This window comes from Sinohyriopsis cumingii, chromosome 18 (assembly GCF_028554795.1).
Source record: "Sinohyriopsis cumingii isolate HCF-2022 chromosome 18, ASM2855479v2, whole genome shotgun sequence".
Lineage (NCBI taxonomy): Eukaryota > Metazoa > Mollusca > Bivalvia > Unionida > Unionidae > Sinohyriopsis > Sinohyriopsis cumingii.
The window spans coordinates 84,876,854-84,893,930 of record NC_142978.1 but is presented as its reverse complement, the minus strand read 5'-3'; positions in this window follow the sequence as shown (position 1 = coordinate 84,893,930).

Sequence of the window (17,077 nt, the reverse complement as noted above, 5' to 3'; positions counted from 1 at the left end):
AAAGTAAGAAATGTGAAGCATTTCAGTGGGTTAGAAGGACTTTAAACGGATGCAAACAATAATTGATGCAGTAATAATCGATTCTTTTATTGGGAGTGTATCATTACCTTAAGATGATTTGTTAAATATTAATATTCGTTTTATGTATTTATCTAATTTGCTTAATTCGACTTTACAAATTTGTACCTTAAGAAATAATCTCACCGTTTTTAAACTTTGACTCCTTTTGCTTTTCAATTTTATTTTGAAGATTCAGATTTTATTAAAATGTTTTCAGACGCCCATCTGCCCAGTCTCTTCTGACCATTTCAGGGACAACAAGAGTAATATTTACTGTGAAACTGGTTGTCCTCAGAGACAGGATTTGTTGCGTTCTTACGTAAAATTAGCCGCGATTGATTCACCTCCGCACATACGAAACCAAAGGCTTATATACCCTAAAGTAAGATAAGCTAGAGTGAATTGAACTATCCGTGTTTTTTTACGGTGCACAGGAACTTGGATTAACTAGTTATCTAATTAAATCTTCAACTCGTGCCCTTGGTACTAATACGATTTCATAATATCAAAGAACCGACGAGAGTGAACAGGGTTCTCAATTATTAGAAAAATATTTTTCGAACGCCAAAAGTGTAGCTCGAACATACGACTCCTGCGAGAATCTGATCTGAAAGTCAGACACATTACCACTAGGCCAATGACGCATTGATTGGATTAAGCCTTTGTCTCGCAGACCCGGATACTGTGGAATATATCATGCGTACTTCAGTGGCCTGACAGTTTCTCCATGATACGTCCACCTCTACTGGCCATGATAATTACAGGACCGTATGATGATGCTCTACAAACTCCTGTTACAGCAATGCTGATAGGAGCTGCGAGTGTTCTCTACCAAACTTCCTCTCTGATACACAAAATCCAGATGACTTAGACTCCACAGTAGGACCAGGAGGATATTTCTAAGACTTTTTATGAAGCGAATGTGCCATGTTCAGTGACGTAGACAAATTTGTTCTTTCTGTTTTACCCTTTTTCCATTAAAATACTCCTGGATGCTCTCATATTTTTGTGTCACAAGTTTGGCCTCTAACAACCAGGGTTTTCTACTCAGTTCTGTATATATTTGTTCCTTCATGAACTCAGTTATTGATTGTTCTGTCATGGTACCATAGAATTCGAATGAAATGAACTCTTTATTGTTTTGTGGGTTTGTTTTAAAAAACAGATCTTGCTATTCATTTTCATAACGGACGTTTTCCTTATAAATATATACTTAGATGCTTGTTTTAAATTTCCCTATTCATTTGCATTAATTGATGTTATATTTGTACATCATAACAGTTGCTTTTTTGAATCTCATCATTCTTTTGCATAAATGGACGTTATACTTGTACAAACTTACGTAGTTACTTTTTTTTAATCTCACTATTCTGATGAATAAATGGACATTATATTTGTGCATAATTACATTGTTGCCATTTTTTAATCTCACTATTCCTCTGCATAAACGAACGTTTTCCTTGGACATAATTACATAGTGTCTTTTCTATAATGCGATGCACGGCTATTTGTATCGTTTTTGAGATGATAGCAATATGGAAAGGCTAATTTTCCATATTTCTGTTATGACGATTGCAGCCGCAAGATATTCAATGTTTAACCGTAAGTTTGTTTACTATGTTATAAATGTATGGTCATGAACATAATTCGCTTCTAGTACAAAGTCACAAAAGTGGCTAGCATAAAAAACCTAGGATTTTTACGATTTAATTGTTCGAGAACCTTTTAGTGAATCAGATTATGTTGATTTGGTGCGTATTGTTACGATTCTATTTTCATAAACTAAGTAACAGATTGAATCAAAACCAACAAGTTTAATAAAACTTAACAAATAATTTAATATTAACGTTACAAATAAGAATGTGAGAGGAACTTAACAGTATTATGAAGTGAATCCAAACTAATCTTGAAAAATTATATTAAAGTCCAAAAGAATTAAAAGTTCCGTATTAATTTCAGAACTGGATATCTACTAGTCCGCCAAAACTCTTGACATTGTCAAAATAGCGTTATCCAGAACGTCTTTAAATAATTTACAAATTCTTTGAATCTTTTATAGTCCAATGAGCACTTTCTATTTCTACTGAATAATCCCAACAAATGTTTTCCTCTCAATTAAAATCTAAATGCAACATAAAATACGTCTACAGACTTGATGTTACAACAAGAACACAAGAAATAGCAATCAGAAAACTTCCCAGTCCGAGCTACTTATATATAGGCCAAAAAGCTAAAACACGCATTTTATCACTACTACTTATGTGACAAATCGCAAATTTCCAACATCGTAGAAGAACTGACTTGATTTAATCCATTCAATGGCAGTTAATTTAATTCTTCTAAAATAATACCTGGCTGACCTGTCCTTGGAAAAAAAAGGCCGAATCTTGTCAACATATTTACTAACAATTTTATTATTAGTAACTGTCAACATATATATAAACATCTATTAACAGATCCTATGAAATTTTAGATTTTACAATAAGACATATGCACGTACGAAATTTAAGTAAAGATAATCACTACAATTTACAGCCACAAATAAAAATTACAAAATTTAGACAAGAGCATTGTCAAGTCGTGAGAAAAATTTCCTGATGCTTCATGCTTCATGTATACACATATCTTCTTATAGTTAGTCCGTAGTTAAGAGCACCTGGGTTAATGTCAATACGTATTATGAAAGATTACGACTATAGACCCTATTCTGAACGCAACGAAACCGCATGTCTGTTGTTTAACCATTACGCAACGACCAATATGCGGTAAATTCAAACGAAATTCTACAACCTGGACGACGAGGTAGAGACTCCGCTGTTTGTTTTGCTATCAGTCAGTGATGTCACGTCCGGCTTGGAAACAATTTCGGGGTTGAGGAAACAGAAACCCGAGAGTGGCATGTAAGTTTTAAATTACCCAAGGCAGTTTTCAAAGAGACCAGACCGTTTCCAATCAAAACCGAAAGATTCCAATCTAGGGCGGAGTCTAAATAAGCAGCTGCTAATGTTCGGACTAAATCCATTTTTCAATCAACACATGTGTGAACATCACCAGGAGTGGATCGTAGAGATGTTGAGAAACATTAGACTGTACTCCGAGTTGTGCGCTCGTTAAAAGGCGGGAAGGAACCCCAGTGAAAATCTATGTTTGGATTTGCGAACAAAGGCTACTTGGGGTAACATATCTTCGCCCGAATATGTCGTACGTTTATAATTAGGTGGTGTAAGAATGATGCATTTTTCTGTACATCTAATGTATTAGAAATAGAATATTCCACGTGTAGCTGAATTATCAACACATCATAATGTAGAGTATTGCGAATTATTAACATGCAAGATTTTAACGTATGTAGATTTGTTAGACTGGAATCGAAGTGGATGGTTTAGTTTGCTACTATGTTGCATCGTAATGCATAGCTGAATTTATTAGAAAATTGTGTTAGAACTCATACTTGATTTATCAGTATTTGAATATATAGAATGTGAATTATGAAGAGTTATTCATTGTTGGACTTATCCACACATAACTAGGTATTTGTATATTTGTATGGGTCGTTTATAATTTGTAGGGTACGAAATTTATATGATTGCTATTGTTTTGATAGTTACTATATCGAGGAATTAACAATTAGGGATGTGCATGCACGTATTAGAACTCGCTGATAATATTATTATTATTGCACAATTATTATAGAACAAAGCGTGTATGGAATATTTAGATGTGAGTGTGTGAGTTGACCTGATAATTTATTCTGATGAAAGGTCTGTGAGAATGTGACAATTTCTCCTGAGATTAGAGCAAGGAGACAAGAATATACGTCCCTTCTAATTCCACAGGAAGCTTCCGGGTGGGTGTTAGTGTTGATATCCAAGGATCGGAGACGAGATAAGAGACGTGGAGAACACGTGGTAGGCGTTTATTGTGACATTAGGAGTTTGTGTGGAGACGCATTGTCGGAATGAGCACGTGATAGAGAGTACCGGAAGTGTCTGAAGGACGGATCCTGAAGTGCTGGGAGAGCACGTTGTCAAGGTTATCGAAAATACCAAAGAGGAACAAGAGGCGGAAAGGGATGGACAGATGAGTAACAGAGACAACACTGAAAGGAAACATTCTCACGTAAGACCTTTAATTTCGTATGAGGAAACAGTAACTGGCAGCTGAGAATAATTCATTGATTGTATTTGTTTGAAAGAAATTGCGATTGATCAGTTTGTCGATCAAGTTATTGAATACATTTAATATATTTTATTAAATGGTTATACCTTTCACCTTGAGTTATTTATACAACTAGACCGTCGGCATTGCTGACTGGGGGCTCGGAGCTATTTAAATTTGAATTGTCCACCTTCTCCGGTATTATAAATAATACCGTACGAGGCACGTGACAATCATATACCTGAGTTACAAAAAAGATAGATATACATAACAATTTATAGAGACTATATAATGAGAATACATGCACCACGTATTCTATTCCATTTTATTTAATTTAAATAAATTTGTATTTGGAAAATTGATAGCTTGTTGGCTTTACCTTGTCTTGCTACTCAAGTTTAACCCACCCACCACCCACCCCCGACATAATAGTCCATTCTACATCTATCTTGTTAGCTCCCCTGGTCAACAGGCCAAAGAAGATTATGACACAGTACTGTGTCCGCCATGTTGCGTGGTTTTGTCGTGCGTCCGTCCGTCAGTAATCGCTTATTACCACTCTTGAGTCCATATTTCTGCTCCAGTTTCAATCAGAGGTTTGGGTTCGAGTCTCGGATTCGGCCAATGTGGGTATGTGAGAAAGCTCGCCAGTAGCTTCTCGTGGGTCGGTGGTTCTTTCTGGGGTTTTCCAGGGTTCTTCCTCCACCATTAATTCTGGCTGCCATGTATAGCCTATCATGTGCTGAAAAATGTCGTTAAACCCAACAACAACAGCAACAACAATCAGAGGTTTAAAATAATGTTGTATGTCATCAATATTTCAGTCGACTTAGCTAACAAGCAAGATCCATGCATATTAATGAGAAGAGCCATGCATATTAATGAGAAGATCCATGCATATTAATGAGAAGAGCCATGCATATTAATAAGAAGATTCATGCATATTAATGAGTAGATCCATGCATATTAATGAGGGGCTCATGAACCTAATTGGCTAACGTTTTAGAACTCTGACAGACTTATTTTTTATCCGATTTTAATCAAGCTTGCACCATATACTTATTTCATTAATATCTCGGAGTTATATAATGAGCGAAATCGACGCATGCTACTTGTGTTCTATTGCATTGGATTAGCTGACTTTGCTACCAAGCTGGTAGTCCAATTATAATAGATTTCGCAATCCAAACTTTTATTATTTACGTTTTTATGCCAATATTTTTATTATTTTCAGGCGGAATGCGAAGTTCAATGGTTTATCGCCGTTTTATTTTCGTTTCGTATAGTGTAGATCGGCCTAAATTTTGTATGAAGCATGAAATAAACATTTAGTGCTCCTGTTTTGTTAATATCATCAAGCAACACCCAATCTAAATTATTGCATTATGCACGTGTGTTTTCTTTTTCAGGTTTTTAAAGTTTAATGGAAATGGATCAGCAAAAATGGAAAGTGTAGTTAGTACAATGGTAGCCTCGTTTTTAACGAAATCGTAGACTTCCCTATTTCACAGGAAACGCAAATACACACGTGCTTTCGGTTAAAAGGTTTTGAATGTTTCATTTTACAAACGTAAGTTTAAGTAAATATTCTGGTTCAGTATCGGTCACATCCGGATATATGACAATGTACTGGGTTTTCTCAGATTCTTAATACGATTTCACTCCTGACGAATATAGTTAAATTTAAAATCAGACAGTAAATGTTGATATAAGTGTGTAGTTCTATTTTATAAGACTACCACTCTGGAGTCTGTATTTCACATTTGATTTTGATCAAACTTGGGATATATATTTTTATAAATGTTTTACTCAAGAAAGAACAGACTTTGACCGTCATTTCCTACATGTTGGAAGTTGATACTTTCTTTTTCCGATCCCGTATCACCATCCTCTCAAACGAGGCTGGAACTACCTTTTCCTTGATGTTTCCCGGAAAACATGAACGACATGTAGCCTCAATTGGCATGTAAAAGGAATTACATTTCTGTAAGAAATCTGTATCATCAAGATCCAAGACTTTCTTCAATTCCATTGTAAATAAATTTCAAGATATTGTTATCATTCCGATGCCAAGTAAACATCTGAGCCTCCCTCGCCACTTTTCCATGGCCCCTGAGAGAAACTTTCAGAGACACGCGGCTATTTAAATTTTCTGTGATGCAACATTTTAATTCTTCGCAATAAGTGTAAATGACAGATATGGGTCTGCTGCTCCCCCCACCCACCCATGCGTCTAAGAATTCGTGTTACTAACATTGTTCATAGTAACATTGAGTGCGGTCTGTTTCAGGCACTTCATTCATAAACTGCCATGTTCGTATTAAAAGGGTAAACGTTGAGTAATTTATTTTCTTTTTCAGTAAAGTTATTAATATCATAGTAATTCAATCTCGATTGCTGGATGATGTCTTGTTGTCAGCATCAGAAAATTTGGAGCCTGATTCGAAGCTTTGCGCCTCTTGATGGTCCAAATGTTCTGATTCTGACAGTTGGAAGTGATCTACCATTCAAGATCGTGTTGCTGTGATAATATCATCAAGATCCCGGTTGAGATAGATTATGTTCGATATCCAAGCGCACTAATGATGTGATCTTGTAGCTGATTGACTTTGTTTTTTTTTCTCCTTTTTAATTCATATTTCTGTTACGATATTCATCCATCTTGCAATATAGGTTTATATCATCAAGCTCTTGGATCGATTCGATAATGAGAAAAACGCATCTTAACTAAATATTCTTGCATCCCATTTTCTGGGCTTGTCAACAATAAGGAGGCCGTATTTCTGATCTGATTTTGATCAAACTTTGAAAATATGCTTACCTTATGAAGATCTCAGACCAGTTAAATAATGAGCGAGATCCACGCTGCCTAATGGTATCTTGCTTCTGATTGGCTGAATGTATTACCCCTCTGGAAGCCATATTTCTCATTCTTTTTTGATCAAGTTTAAAGTGTCAACCTATATCACCATCATATGGTTCAATGGGCAGCTAGGTCAATGCATATTAATGAGATAATTTTGCATCTGACTGGCTGACCTTGTTACCAGTATAGAGGCTAGAATGTTATTTGATTTTGATCAAACTTGGTATATATCCTTATATCATCATGATCTCTCGGGGTTTGGATAATGAGTGCGATCCACACATATTAAGGAGGTGATCTTGCAATTGTTAAAACTCTGCAAGCCATATTCGTTATCTGATTTTGATTAAACTTGAATTATGTCTTTATATCATAATAAATATACATTCATCTTCAGAAATAATTTTTAAATAAGAAATATCAACATAATATAAAATTTGGAGATAATTTGCATAGCATTTATTCATGCACTGTTATATAGGCCTGCTTTGTGAAATGGTCAGCTGTTATGTATGTACGGTGAGCAATATAGTGTTTAAGTATGCTGCTAATATATTTCGTGTTTAAAGCTATGTGTCATTTTTTTAGCGCCTGACTGAGTATTTAGACTGAGTATTTAGAGAGATCGAAAGTAGAACTATTATAGAACTGAAACAAATGGAAGTCACATATTGCCCCCTTGTCATAAACAAAACTACATTACAATCTGGCTACCTTAATGTTTATCAGACGTTGGAAGTTTTCTAATTTAGCACACCTATTAGTACACATTATTATAGTGACGTTTGCTCATCAGAACATTGTTTTGCTGAAGTTAATTGTATAAAGCCAGTTGACATGGTGAGTACATAATGAACATTATAATAGACATAAAACTGAATGGCGGCTCACAAATCTAGAATTTTTGAACTGTTTAAATGTGAGGCGTACACATCGTTACAGACCTGAGGGTAAATTAACATGAGGCCGCAATTTATATCGCACTTAGAGAGGGGGTATGTAAAATTAACATGAGGCCGCAATTTATATCGCACTTAGAGAGGGGGTATGTAAAATTAACATGAGGCCGCAATTTGTATTGCACTTAGAGAGGGGGTATGTAAAATTAACATGAGGCCGCAATTTGTATCGCACTTAGAGAGGGGGTATGTAAAATTAACATGAGGCCGCAATTTATATCGCACTTGGAGAGGGGGTATGTAAAATTAACATGAGGCCGCAATTTATAACGCACTTGGAGAGGGGGTATGTAAAATTAACATCAGGCCGCCGTCTTTGTTGGTTTATATCGACAAAAAGGATTGTAATGTTAGCAGTGTCCGTAAATGGAATTTAACATCAGCCTCCGTGTTTGTGGGATGATGGGGACGAGGCGAAATCCTATGTTACAACGTCAATAGGTTTAACATTATGGGTCTGTTTAGTAGGAAATATAACATTGTAACATTATGGGGTCTTTTAGCCTCTGTTGTGAACTTAACACTGAAGCTATATTTGGTCACTCTAGCATAAGCAATGACGATCTAGACTCAAATGGAAACTTAACATGGAAAGGACACACTCTGTTTCTGACGGAAATTTAACATCGTGAAGCTCTCTGGTCTAACACACTCTGTTTCTGACGGAAATTTAATATCGTGAAGCTCTCTGGTCTAACAGGAAACGTAGATTTTAAACGTGCATCAGTTTAAAAATCGTTTTGACTTAAAAGCACCCAGCCGTGTACTTTCAATACTCCACATTTTCTAGTCAACACACCTTTATTCTATCCCATGTAATTTCCTTATAAACGAGTAAAGCCGCCATATGTCCTCCATAAAGTCCCTACGATCTGTATAGTAGCCCATGGGGGAGGGGTGTTAGAATTTTGGCTGTATAGTAGCCCATGGGGGAGGGGTGTTAGAATTTTGGCTGTATAGTAGCCCATGGGGGAGGGGTGTTAGAATTTTGGCTGTATATTAGCCCATGGGGGAGGGGTGTTAGAATTTTGGCTGTATTAGTTTAAGATTATCATTAGAACCCTGTACTTGTGTTACTGACAACAGCAACATAATTCAGATATAGTGAGTATTAAATCGGGTAAATTTTCTTTGATCATTTTGTTACAATTGTTAAATATTTGCCAGCCCTAGGGTTTGGGTTTTGGATAGGAGATTGTGAAAAATAGAATAGGAAGTGCCTTTCATGTTTTCGTTAATTTCCAATTTGGGTCTCAAGTGGCGTTCTACACTTGCACTGGCTTGTCTTAGAAGCAGTATCTTTAGAAACGATGCCAACATAAAATGGTGTTTTTGTACATTATTGCAAATTTCATTAGCACAGAAACGCGATATGATTTAACGTCCAGTTCTGTATAAACCTTGTAAACATGTTCATGTTTAGTATTTGTACATGAAAAATAAGTGACAGTTCTAATCCCGCTCTTTATTTATTTAGCTTTAGGTGAACCGGGCTTATATAAATAAAACTGAGTAAAACTTTGACAGTAGGTGGCGATTTTAGTGTCATCATCTAGAAAATGAAAATGAAAGGAATACAGTATTATAACTGAATCCATGCAATTCAGTAATGTGCCATTATAAGGATTCCAGTAGAGTGTGGACAACATTGTTTGTATTTTCTTCATGAACGGAATCTTGGATTCCTATTAGAATATTTACTGACGCAAACGAAGAACCCATTCTCCTAGAGAAATTCAAAAAGGAAAAAGAAAGACAGACGAAGAAAAAAATTGGCTGGTGATGTAATTTTGAAAATCGCATCGTGTCTATGCCTTAAGAGAATATCCCACAATTAACGTCAATATCGCTGCTTCTTCTCTTTTATGCATCTCTCTCTCTCTCTCTCTCTCTCTCTCAAATGTAGCAAACATAACTCTGATATCATCAGCTCCTGGTGAAATACTCATTTAGTGTACGATAAACAACGTTATTATCATTGGGAAAAGACCTTTCATAAACAGTTGGTCAGTACAAAAAAGATCGGTTTGGTGAATTTGTATCATTTGAAACAAAATGCCTAAATGAAGAAAACAGTTGTCTCTGTTAAAATGGCATCAAACGGTGGGTTTGGCAGGTTTGATTTATGCAAGTGAATTGGTAAGATCAAAATCTTTCTCGCCAAACAGCATAAGTTTCATTCATCCTAAGAAATGTAGGACGACCAATGTAACGTAAACCGAAGTCATTCAGTCATAGTCTTAGCAAATTCGTAAAATTTTAACAATCTATGAATGAAAATTTGCCTGGCTTAAAACTCGATACGTTTGAACTACCACTTGCTGTAAGTAGAGCAAGAATAGGGTTTTCGTGACACGTTTACTTTAGGGTGGCAAAAATTATACCCTCCCCCTTAGGCTATGGTACTTGTGAAAGGGATGTTTTAGAGGCGATAAAGATTCTACTTTGTCTATAAGGGGATCATTTGGTAGTAGGGGGATATGCTGACTAGTATATGCTAAACCAATGGACGTTTTGTATTTACACAAGATTACGTTTTTCGTTAGAAATCAGAGAGCCCCACTATGGTAAATTCCTATAAGATGCCAGAGTGGATTTCCACTTTTAAATCCGGTCAGTGTTCTGAGTGACATTTTTATGCTAGGGTGACATATTTGAAACCAAATATTATAGTATCAATGATCAATTCCGATTAGAGGCTAAGCAGACCATATAATATTGCAATGTTATTTCTATCCAAATAGACCCATAATTCTAAACGTAAGAACATTTTGTAACATAGGATTTCCCACATTCCTCAGAGTCCTTCAAAAATGGAGACCTAATGTTTAGTTCCCATTGTCCCTATAAATCCATCCACCATGTTAAAACAACGAATATTTTTAACATTACATTTCCTCTTGTCGCTATAAACGCAGTCTGATGTTAACTTCACATTGTTCCGCAAGTGTTATGTTAATTTCCACTTGTACACCGGATACAACAAACATGGCGGCCTTGTGTTAAATTCCCTTATGACCTATAATCCACATATCTTTTTTACATAGGATTGTCGTTTTAACCCAAAACAATGAGTTTTCTACTGATGATTTCCATCTGCATTATTCAACAGAGAGAAACCTTTAAATGCAAAATCCATTTAGTAAAGGACATTTTGCTGTTGTTGTTTGTTTTCAATTGTATTTTTTGTTTCATTTGGATGGTGTCTGGAGAGACATGTTTATATATATATATATATATATATATATATATATATATATATATATATATATATATAAAGTCATTTTTAAAGTATATAATCCAATGTAAACAAAATAAATATACAACATATTAGCGCTTTATTATATTAATTAGCATTTATAAAGTCAGACTTTAAAATAATTGCTCTATATACAAAATTACCCAGATTTGTGATAACATTACTGTTCCAAGAGTTGCCAAATTCTATGAAATTGCACATATGTCCTCCTCAGACGACGATCATTTTATTTAACACAAAACAGTCAGTAATATAGCTTTCAACCCTTGCATAGAAAATAGCTAACCTGGTAACAGTTGCTATTATATGCGGACGAATCAAATACAGCCACGTGTCATAATCTAACTGCTCTAACCTTTGCAATGATGCTGACGTTTGAGGGTTAGTGTCCAAGTTATAATTATGATTCCAGTCCTTACAGACCGTAAACGATGACGCTTTCGAATTAGCGCTACTTTTATCGATTTTACCTGTAAATTGTCGCTCGTATCTCCATAGTGATTGAGCATCTTAAAATCTCATTGGCTGGGGCTAAGCCATCACGTTAATATTATATCACACTGCAGCATCGACGACTTCGGTAAAACCATTTCTGTTTACAAATCATCAAGATCAAGGATTTATACCTTCTGGCAAGCAATATAACACGAACTTTTCTCGCATCACAGCATTGATACATAAACATGACATTAGCATCATAGGCAACATGTTATCAGCCTTGATCAGCTGGAACTGAAAGGTCTCTCTGAGCGTACGGTATGTATTTAGCAAAGCTAATTGTTATTTTTGTGTTAACATTATATACTGCTATCATACAACCATGACACTGAATTGGTCCAGCATACCTTCATGAACAAATTAACCTTTATAAACAAAAATTCTTTAGTTTAAACAAATGTCAATTCGTAACGTATATTCTTTGGTGGTAAAACATTAAATGTAGAGAACTATTTCGCATTTACTGAAACCAAAATGGGCACCTTATCCTGTGGATATGTTTAAATTTTCAATCTGACTACATCCTATCATCTTTTTCGTCATCATCTCTGACTGTTTCACTAAAATCAGAGGCGTAGCTGGGGGGGGGGGGGCAGGGGGGTACATATGTCCCCGGGCGCCAAGGTACAGGGGCACCAAAATGAGGCTTACAACGTTACATTATAATAAGTAAACAAGGGTAATATTCAAAAATGTGATTAAACGGGGAGGGGGCTGGGGCGCCAATTTTATAGTTCGTCCCCGGGCGCAAAATATCATAGCTACGCCTCTGACTAAAATATTACCGCAATCTGTTTGATTTTTTAAATGCTTCCTTTACTACCTTTATATAGAAAAATAAAAAACAGCATTTTCGTGTCTATTTGCCAACTGTCCTGACTTTACTGCTCAATCTCTTGGTTCAATATCCCATTTTTCACATAAACCTCATGTGATCTTCATTTATTCAATTGTTATAGAGACCTAGAAAAAGGTTGTTGTTTGGATTTTTTAAAGTGTATTTAGTGTTAAAATGTGTTATTGACATTGGCTGACTAATATTGAAAATTTTAACTTTGAGTTCAAAATCCATTTCATATTGCAGCTCGGATAGTAACCATAGAAACTAATCTAACACCACTGAACAAGCACACACCATTTAATTTGAAACCAGTTGCCTTATTCGGCCTTAACAGAAAAGTCAACACGATTTCTGTAATTGATAGAATCTGTGATTATTCTCTTGGGAGGAAGAACGTACTACGCATGACTTCAAATTTCTGGAGGCGGTTTCAAACAGAAATCTTACACGTGGGGAAACAAACTAAGAAAAAATAATGAGTTAAAAAGCATAAGATACCAATTAATGTAATTAACTTTAAGTGTTTATAACAAAATATTTAATAAATATGTTCTCGTGGTCCTATCAATCTGGGTTATATCTTAGAACAGGTAGTATTTAAAACTCCTTAGAGATAATGCCAATATTGATGGTGTAACTAGTCCCATAAATCTGACCCCAAACTTTTATATGTTGTTATTTAATATTATTATATCATCAACACGTGTTTCTTTGTTAAGTGATACAGTGTAACTTCTCTATGGACTCTAATAAGTTGTATACGATGGTACCTTTCTCATGGGTACTTCGCATTTTTATATCTGTTTTTGTGTTGGGTAAGTACATATTCACCACCAGCATGCTTTATTCTTACTGGTTTGTATCAAATCAATCATTCTACAGGTGACATTACCTTAATTTGTGATAGTTATTTTCACGTTTATTGTATCCCCTTTTTATGAGGTAAGACCGTATATACTAGTCATGGATTGATTTTTTTTCTTCAAATATACTGAGCTTCCACGTTTGCCATTGGATATTATCCATTCATTGATGTGTTCAAGTATATACTCTTGGATTATGTTTTTAATCAGTATAGTGGACCTATCTGAAGAACATCTATGACGAGTATGCCAAAGCGCTGGAATGAACAAAGCTTTGACCTATTACCCAAGTCGTGAGAAATTTAAACGAGGGTTGGCGGGGCAGGTTCTGTTCTTTGCGTGCGCAGGTGAAACTTTGTAACTCAAGTACAATATCAAACTCAAGCAAAGGAAGATGCATTCAGTTAAACCATCGAGTATAAAGCGTCCATTGACAATCTCTTAGAGCTTCCCAAAGCGGAGAAAATACGCAGACTCCTGATGGAAAAAGCCAACATAAAATTAAGAACTAGAAAATTTCACTAACACTAATTGAACACACATAAATTATGTATTGCAGGTGTATACAAAAATATAGAAAGAAATGATTTTATGACAGCTTTTAGTCGGGACTTTTAATTAGTCCGAGTCAGGTTTTAGTGTTTAAAGTGACTAATAAAATTAATAATATTATTAAAACTAATTATATTTATGACGGACGTAATATAAGATCAATAAAATAAAAACTTCATTATTTCCAGTGATTTTACAGACAAAGAATGAAGGAAAACAATTATAAAATTAAGAGAACAAATGAATTTACTTTGATGAAGTACACGCTTTTAAAAATTCAAAATCCCATTTCTTCACCATGATATCGTCATTTGCCCTTAAAACCAACAAAATAAAAAACAATAACAAAAAAAACACAAAAAAAACACAAACGAAAATCAACAATCTTTATAAGTGTAAAGAAGAAACGGAAACAATTAAAAGTAATTACAATATTTTGTTTTAATTCTAACTCTGTTAAAGAATAATCTCTAATAGATGGAAACATTTAAAACCGCTGTATTTACAAAACGCAGAGTTGCTCTACCAAATATAGCCAAGTTGCAACGAATAAATTGGTTTAAAAAACAATAATAGCCAAGTTACAGCAAATATATTGGTTACAAAAATATTAGATGTCAAGAAATAACAACAGCTTGATATTAAATAATTCTTTATCAAAGGTTATGAGCTTATTCTAACGACAATTAACAGGGGAGAAAATCAATGGTAATTTGAATATAATCAACGTCTGAAATCCGAGTTTTAAAAAACAACAACATTAAAACAATTTAATTTAATTATAACTAAAATTAAGAAGACAATGTTGCGAAGTCCGCCATGTTGCAGATCAAATCCAATACAATATGGCACACTTCTGGCCTGAATTTTTTAAATGATTTTTTTTGTGTGCATCAAACAGCATCCCATAGCTGCCGGTATAAATGATTATGAAATCTATTGCTATGCACATTTGCGACTCGTGATAGTCTTTACACAGAGAGATATTGTTAATCGTTCGCACTCCGGCAATTTGCAATGAGGAGCTAATAGACACACAAACAGGGGACATATCCATTCTGTTATACTACCACGAAGCACAATCAAAGGTACTGCCAAATCCACTTCGTCAGGTCATTTTTAAATTTATCATGTTTTCTCTCCACCTCGACACCATACCGTACAAGAAATGAGCTCAAGAATGGGTAATGCTGAATTTGGTTAGAATGTCCCAGTGATGACACTTCTCTGATCAAACGGATCTCATACATTAGGTAAGCTTGTTTTAGTCTAAATCTTAAAGCCACAAAAATATTTTGCAACATGCATGCAGTAAACAGGGACGAAATTCATCAAAAAACCTCGTTGATGATGATTCATCTACTGCAAACAAAATGACTTTTACTAGCTGGGAATTTATGTTTCTCTTGGTCATATCCGGTGTAGACGTATTTGTCTTGGCAGGAAACATTGGCTTGGTCATATCCGGTGTAGACGTATTTGTCTTGGCAGGAAACATTGGCTTGGTCATATCCGGTGTAGACGTATTTGTCTTGGCAGGAAACATTGGCTTTGTCATATCCGGTGTAGACATATTTGTCTTGGCAGGAAACATTGGCTTGGTAGCTAAACTTATGTCTGGCTTTTCCAACAGGCTCATTATGACATTTCATGGCGCTACTGCATATTTCTTTCACGCCGTACAAATATTTACATTTAATAGTTAGCGTGAAAAATCTTTCAGAGATTTGTTCCAAAGAAAAAGAACCGAACATTTTCAAACATTTATCTCCATCTATTTATGGTTAGCCTCCGTGTTTCGATTGTGTGGATTTTCATGATTCTTGCGTGGTTATGCTGAACAGACTGTTTGAAAGTTGACTGGATGCCCCATGTAACGAATATCGTTTCGAAAATCACTCGGAAGACCATGTAAAGAATATCGTTTTGAAAATTACTCGGAAGACCATGTAAAGAATATCGTTTCGAAAATTACTCGGAAGACCATGTAAAGAATATCGTTTCGAAAATTACTCGGAAGACCATGTAAAGAATATCGTTTTGAAAATTACTCGGAAGACCATGTAAAGAATATCGTTTCGAAAATTACTCGGAAGACTATGTAAAGAATATCGTTTCGAAAATTACTCGGAAGACCATGTAAAGAATATCGTTTTGAAAATTACTCGGAAGGCCATGTAAAGAATATCGTTTCGAAAATTACTCGGAAGACCATGTAAAGAATATCGTTTCGAAAATTACTCGGAAGACCATGTAAAGAATATCGTTTTGAAAATTACTCGGAAGACCATGTAAAGAATATCGTTTTGAAAATTACTCGGAAGACCATGTAAAGAATATCGTTTCGAAAATTACTCGGAAGACCATGTAAAGAATATCGTTTTGAAAATCACTTGGAAGACCATGTAAAGAATATCGTTTCGAAAATCACTCGGAAGACCATGTAAAGAATATCGTTTCGAAAATTACTCGGAAGACCATGTAAAGAATATCGTTTCGAAAATTACTCGGAAGACCATGTAAAGAATATCGTTTTGAAAATCACTTGGAAGACCATGTAAAGAATATCGTTTCGAAAATTACTCGGAAGACCATGTAAAGAATATCGTTTCGAAAATTACTCGGAAGACCATGTAAATAATATCGTTGAAAATTGTTTGGATGACCCGCAGTTTGTTTTGTTTTTTTCGGAATATTGCCGGTTTTATTTGCTTTCTTCTAAGTCAACTATAAAGTCGAGTTGTTTACTTTGTGCCATCTTTCCTTCAACAAAAATCAGCAGTTGAGTCATAAAGAAAAAAAGGCGGCATAGCAAATTCTGTACAACGGGTCAGGAAAAACTTGTGACATTTAAACTACCAGGAACACATTAGTATGTGACATTTAATCTTCCTGGAACACATTAGTGTGTGACATTTAAACTACCTGGAATACAGCAGTTCACTGAGACAAATTACTGAGTGCACATTCCGTTATATTTAAAATACAATTTCTTCAACAGATGATACCTAAATAGGTGTC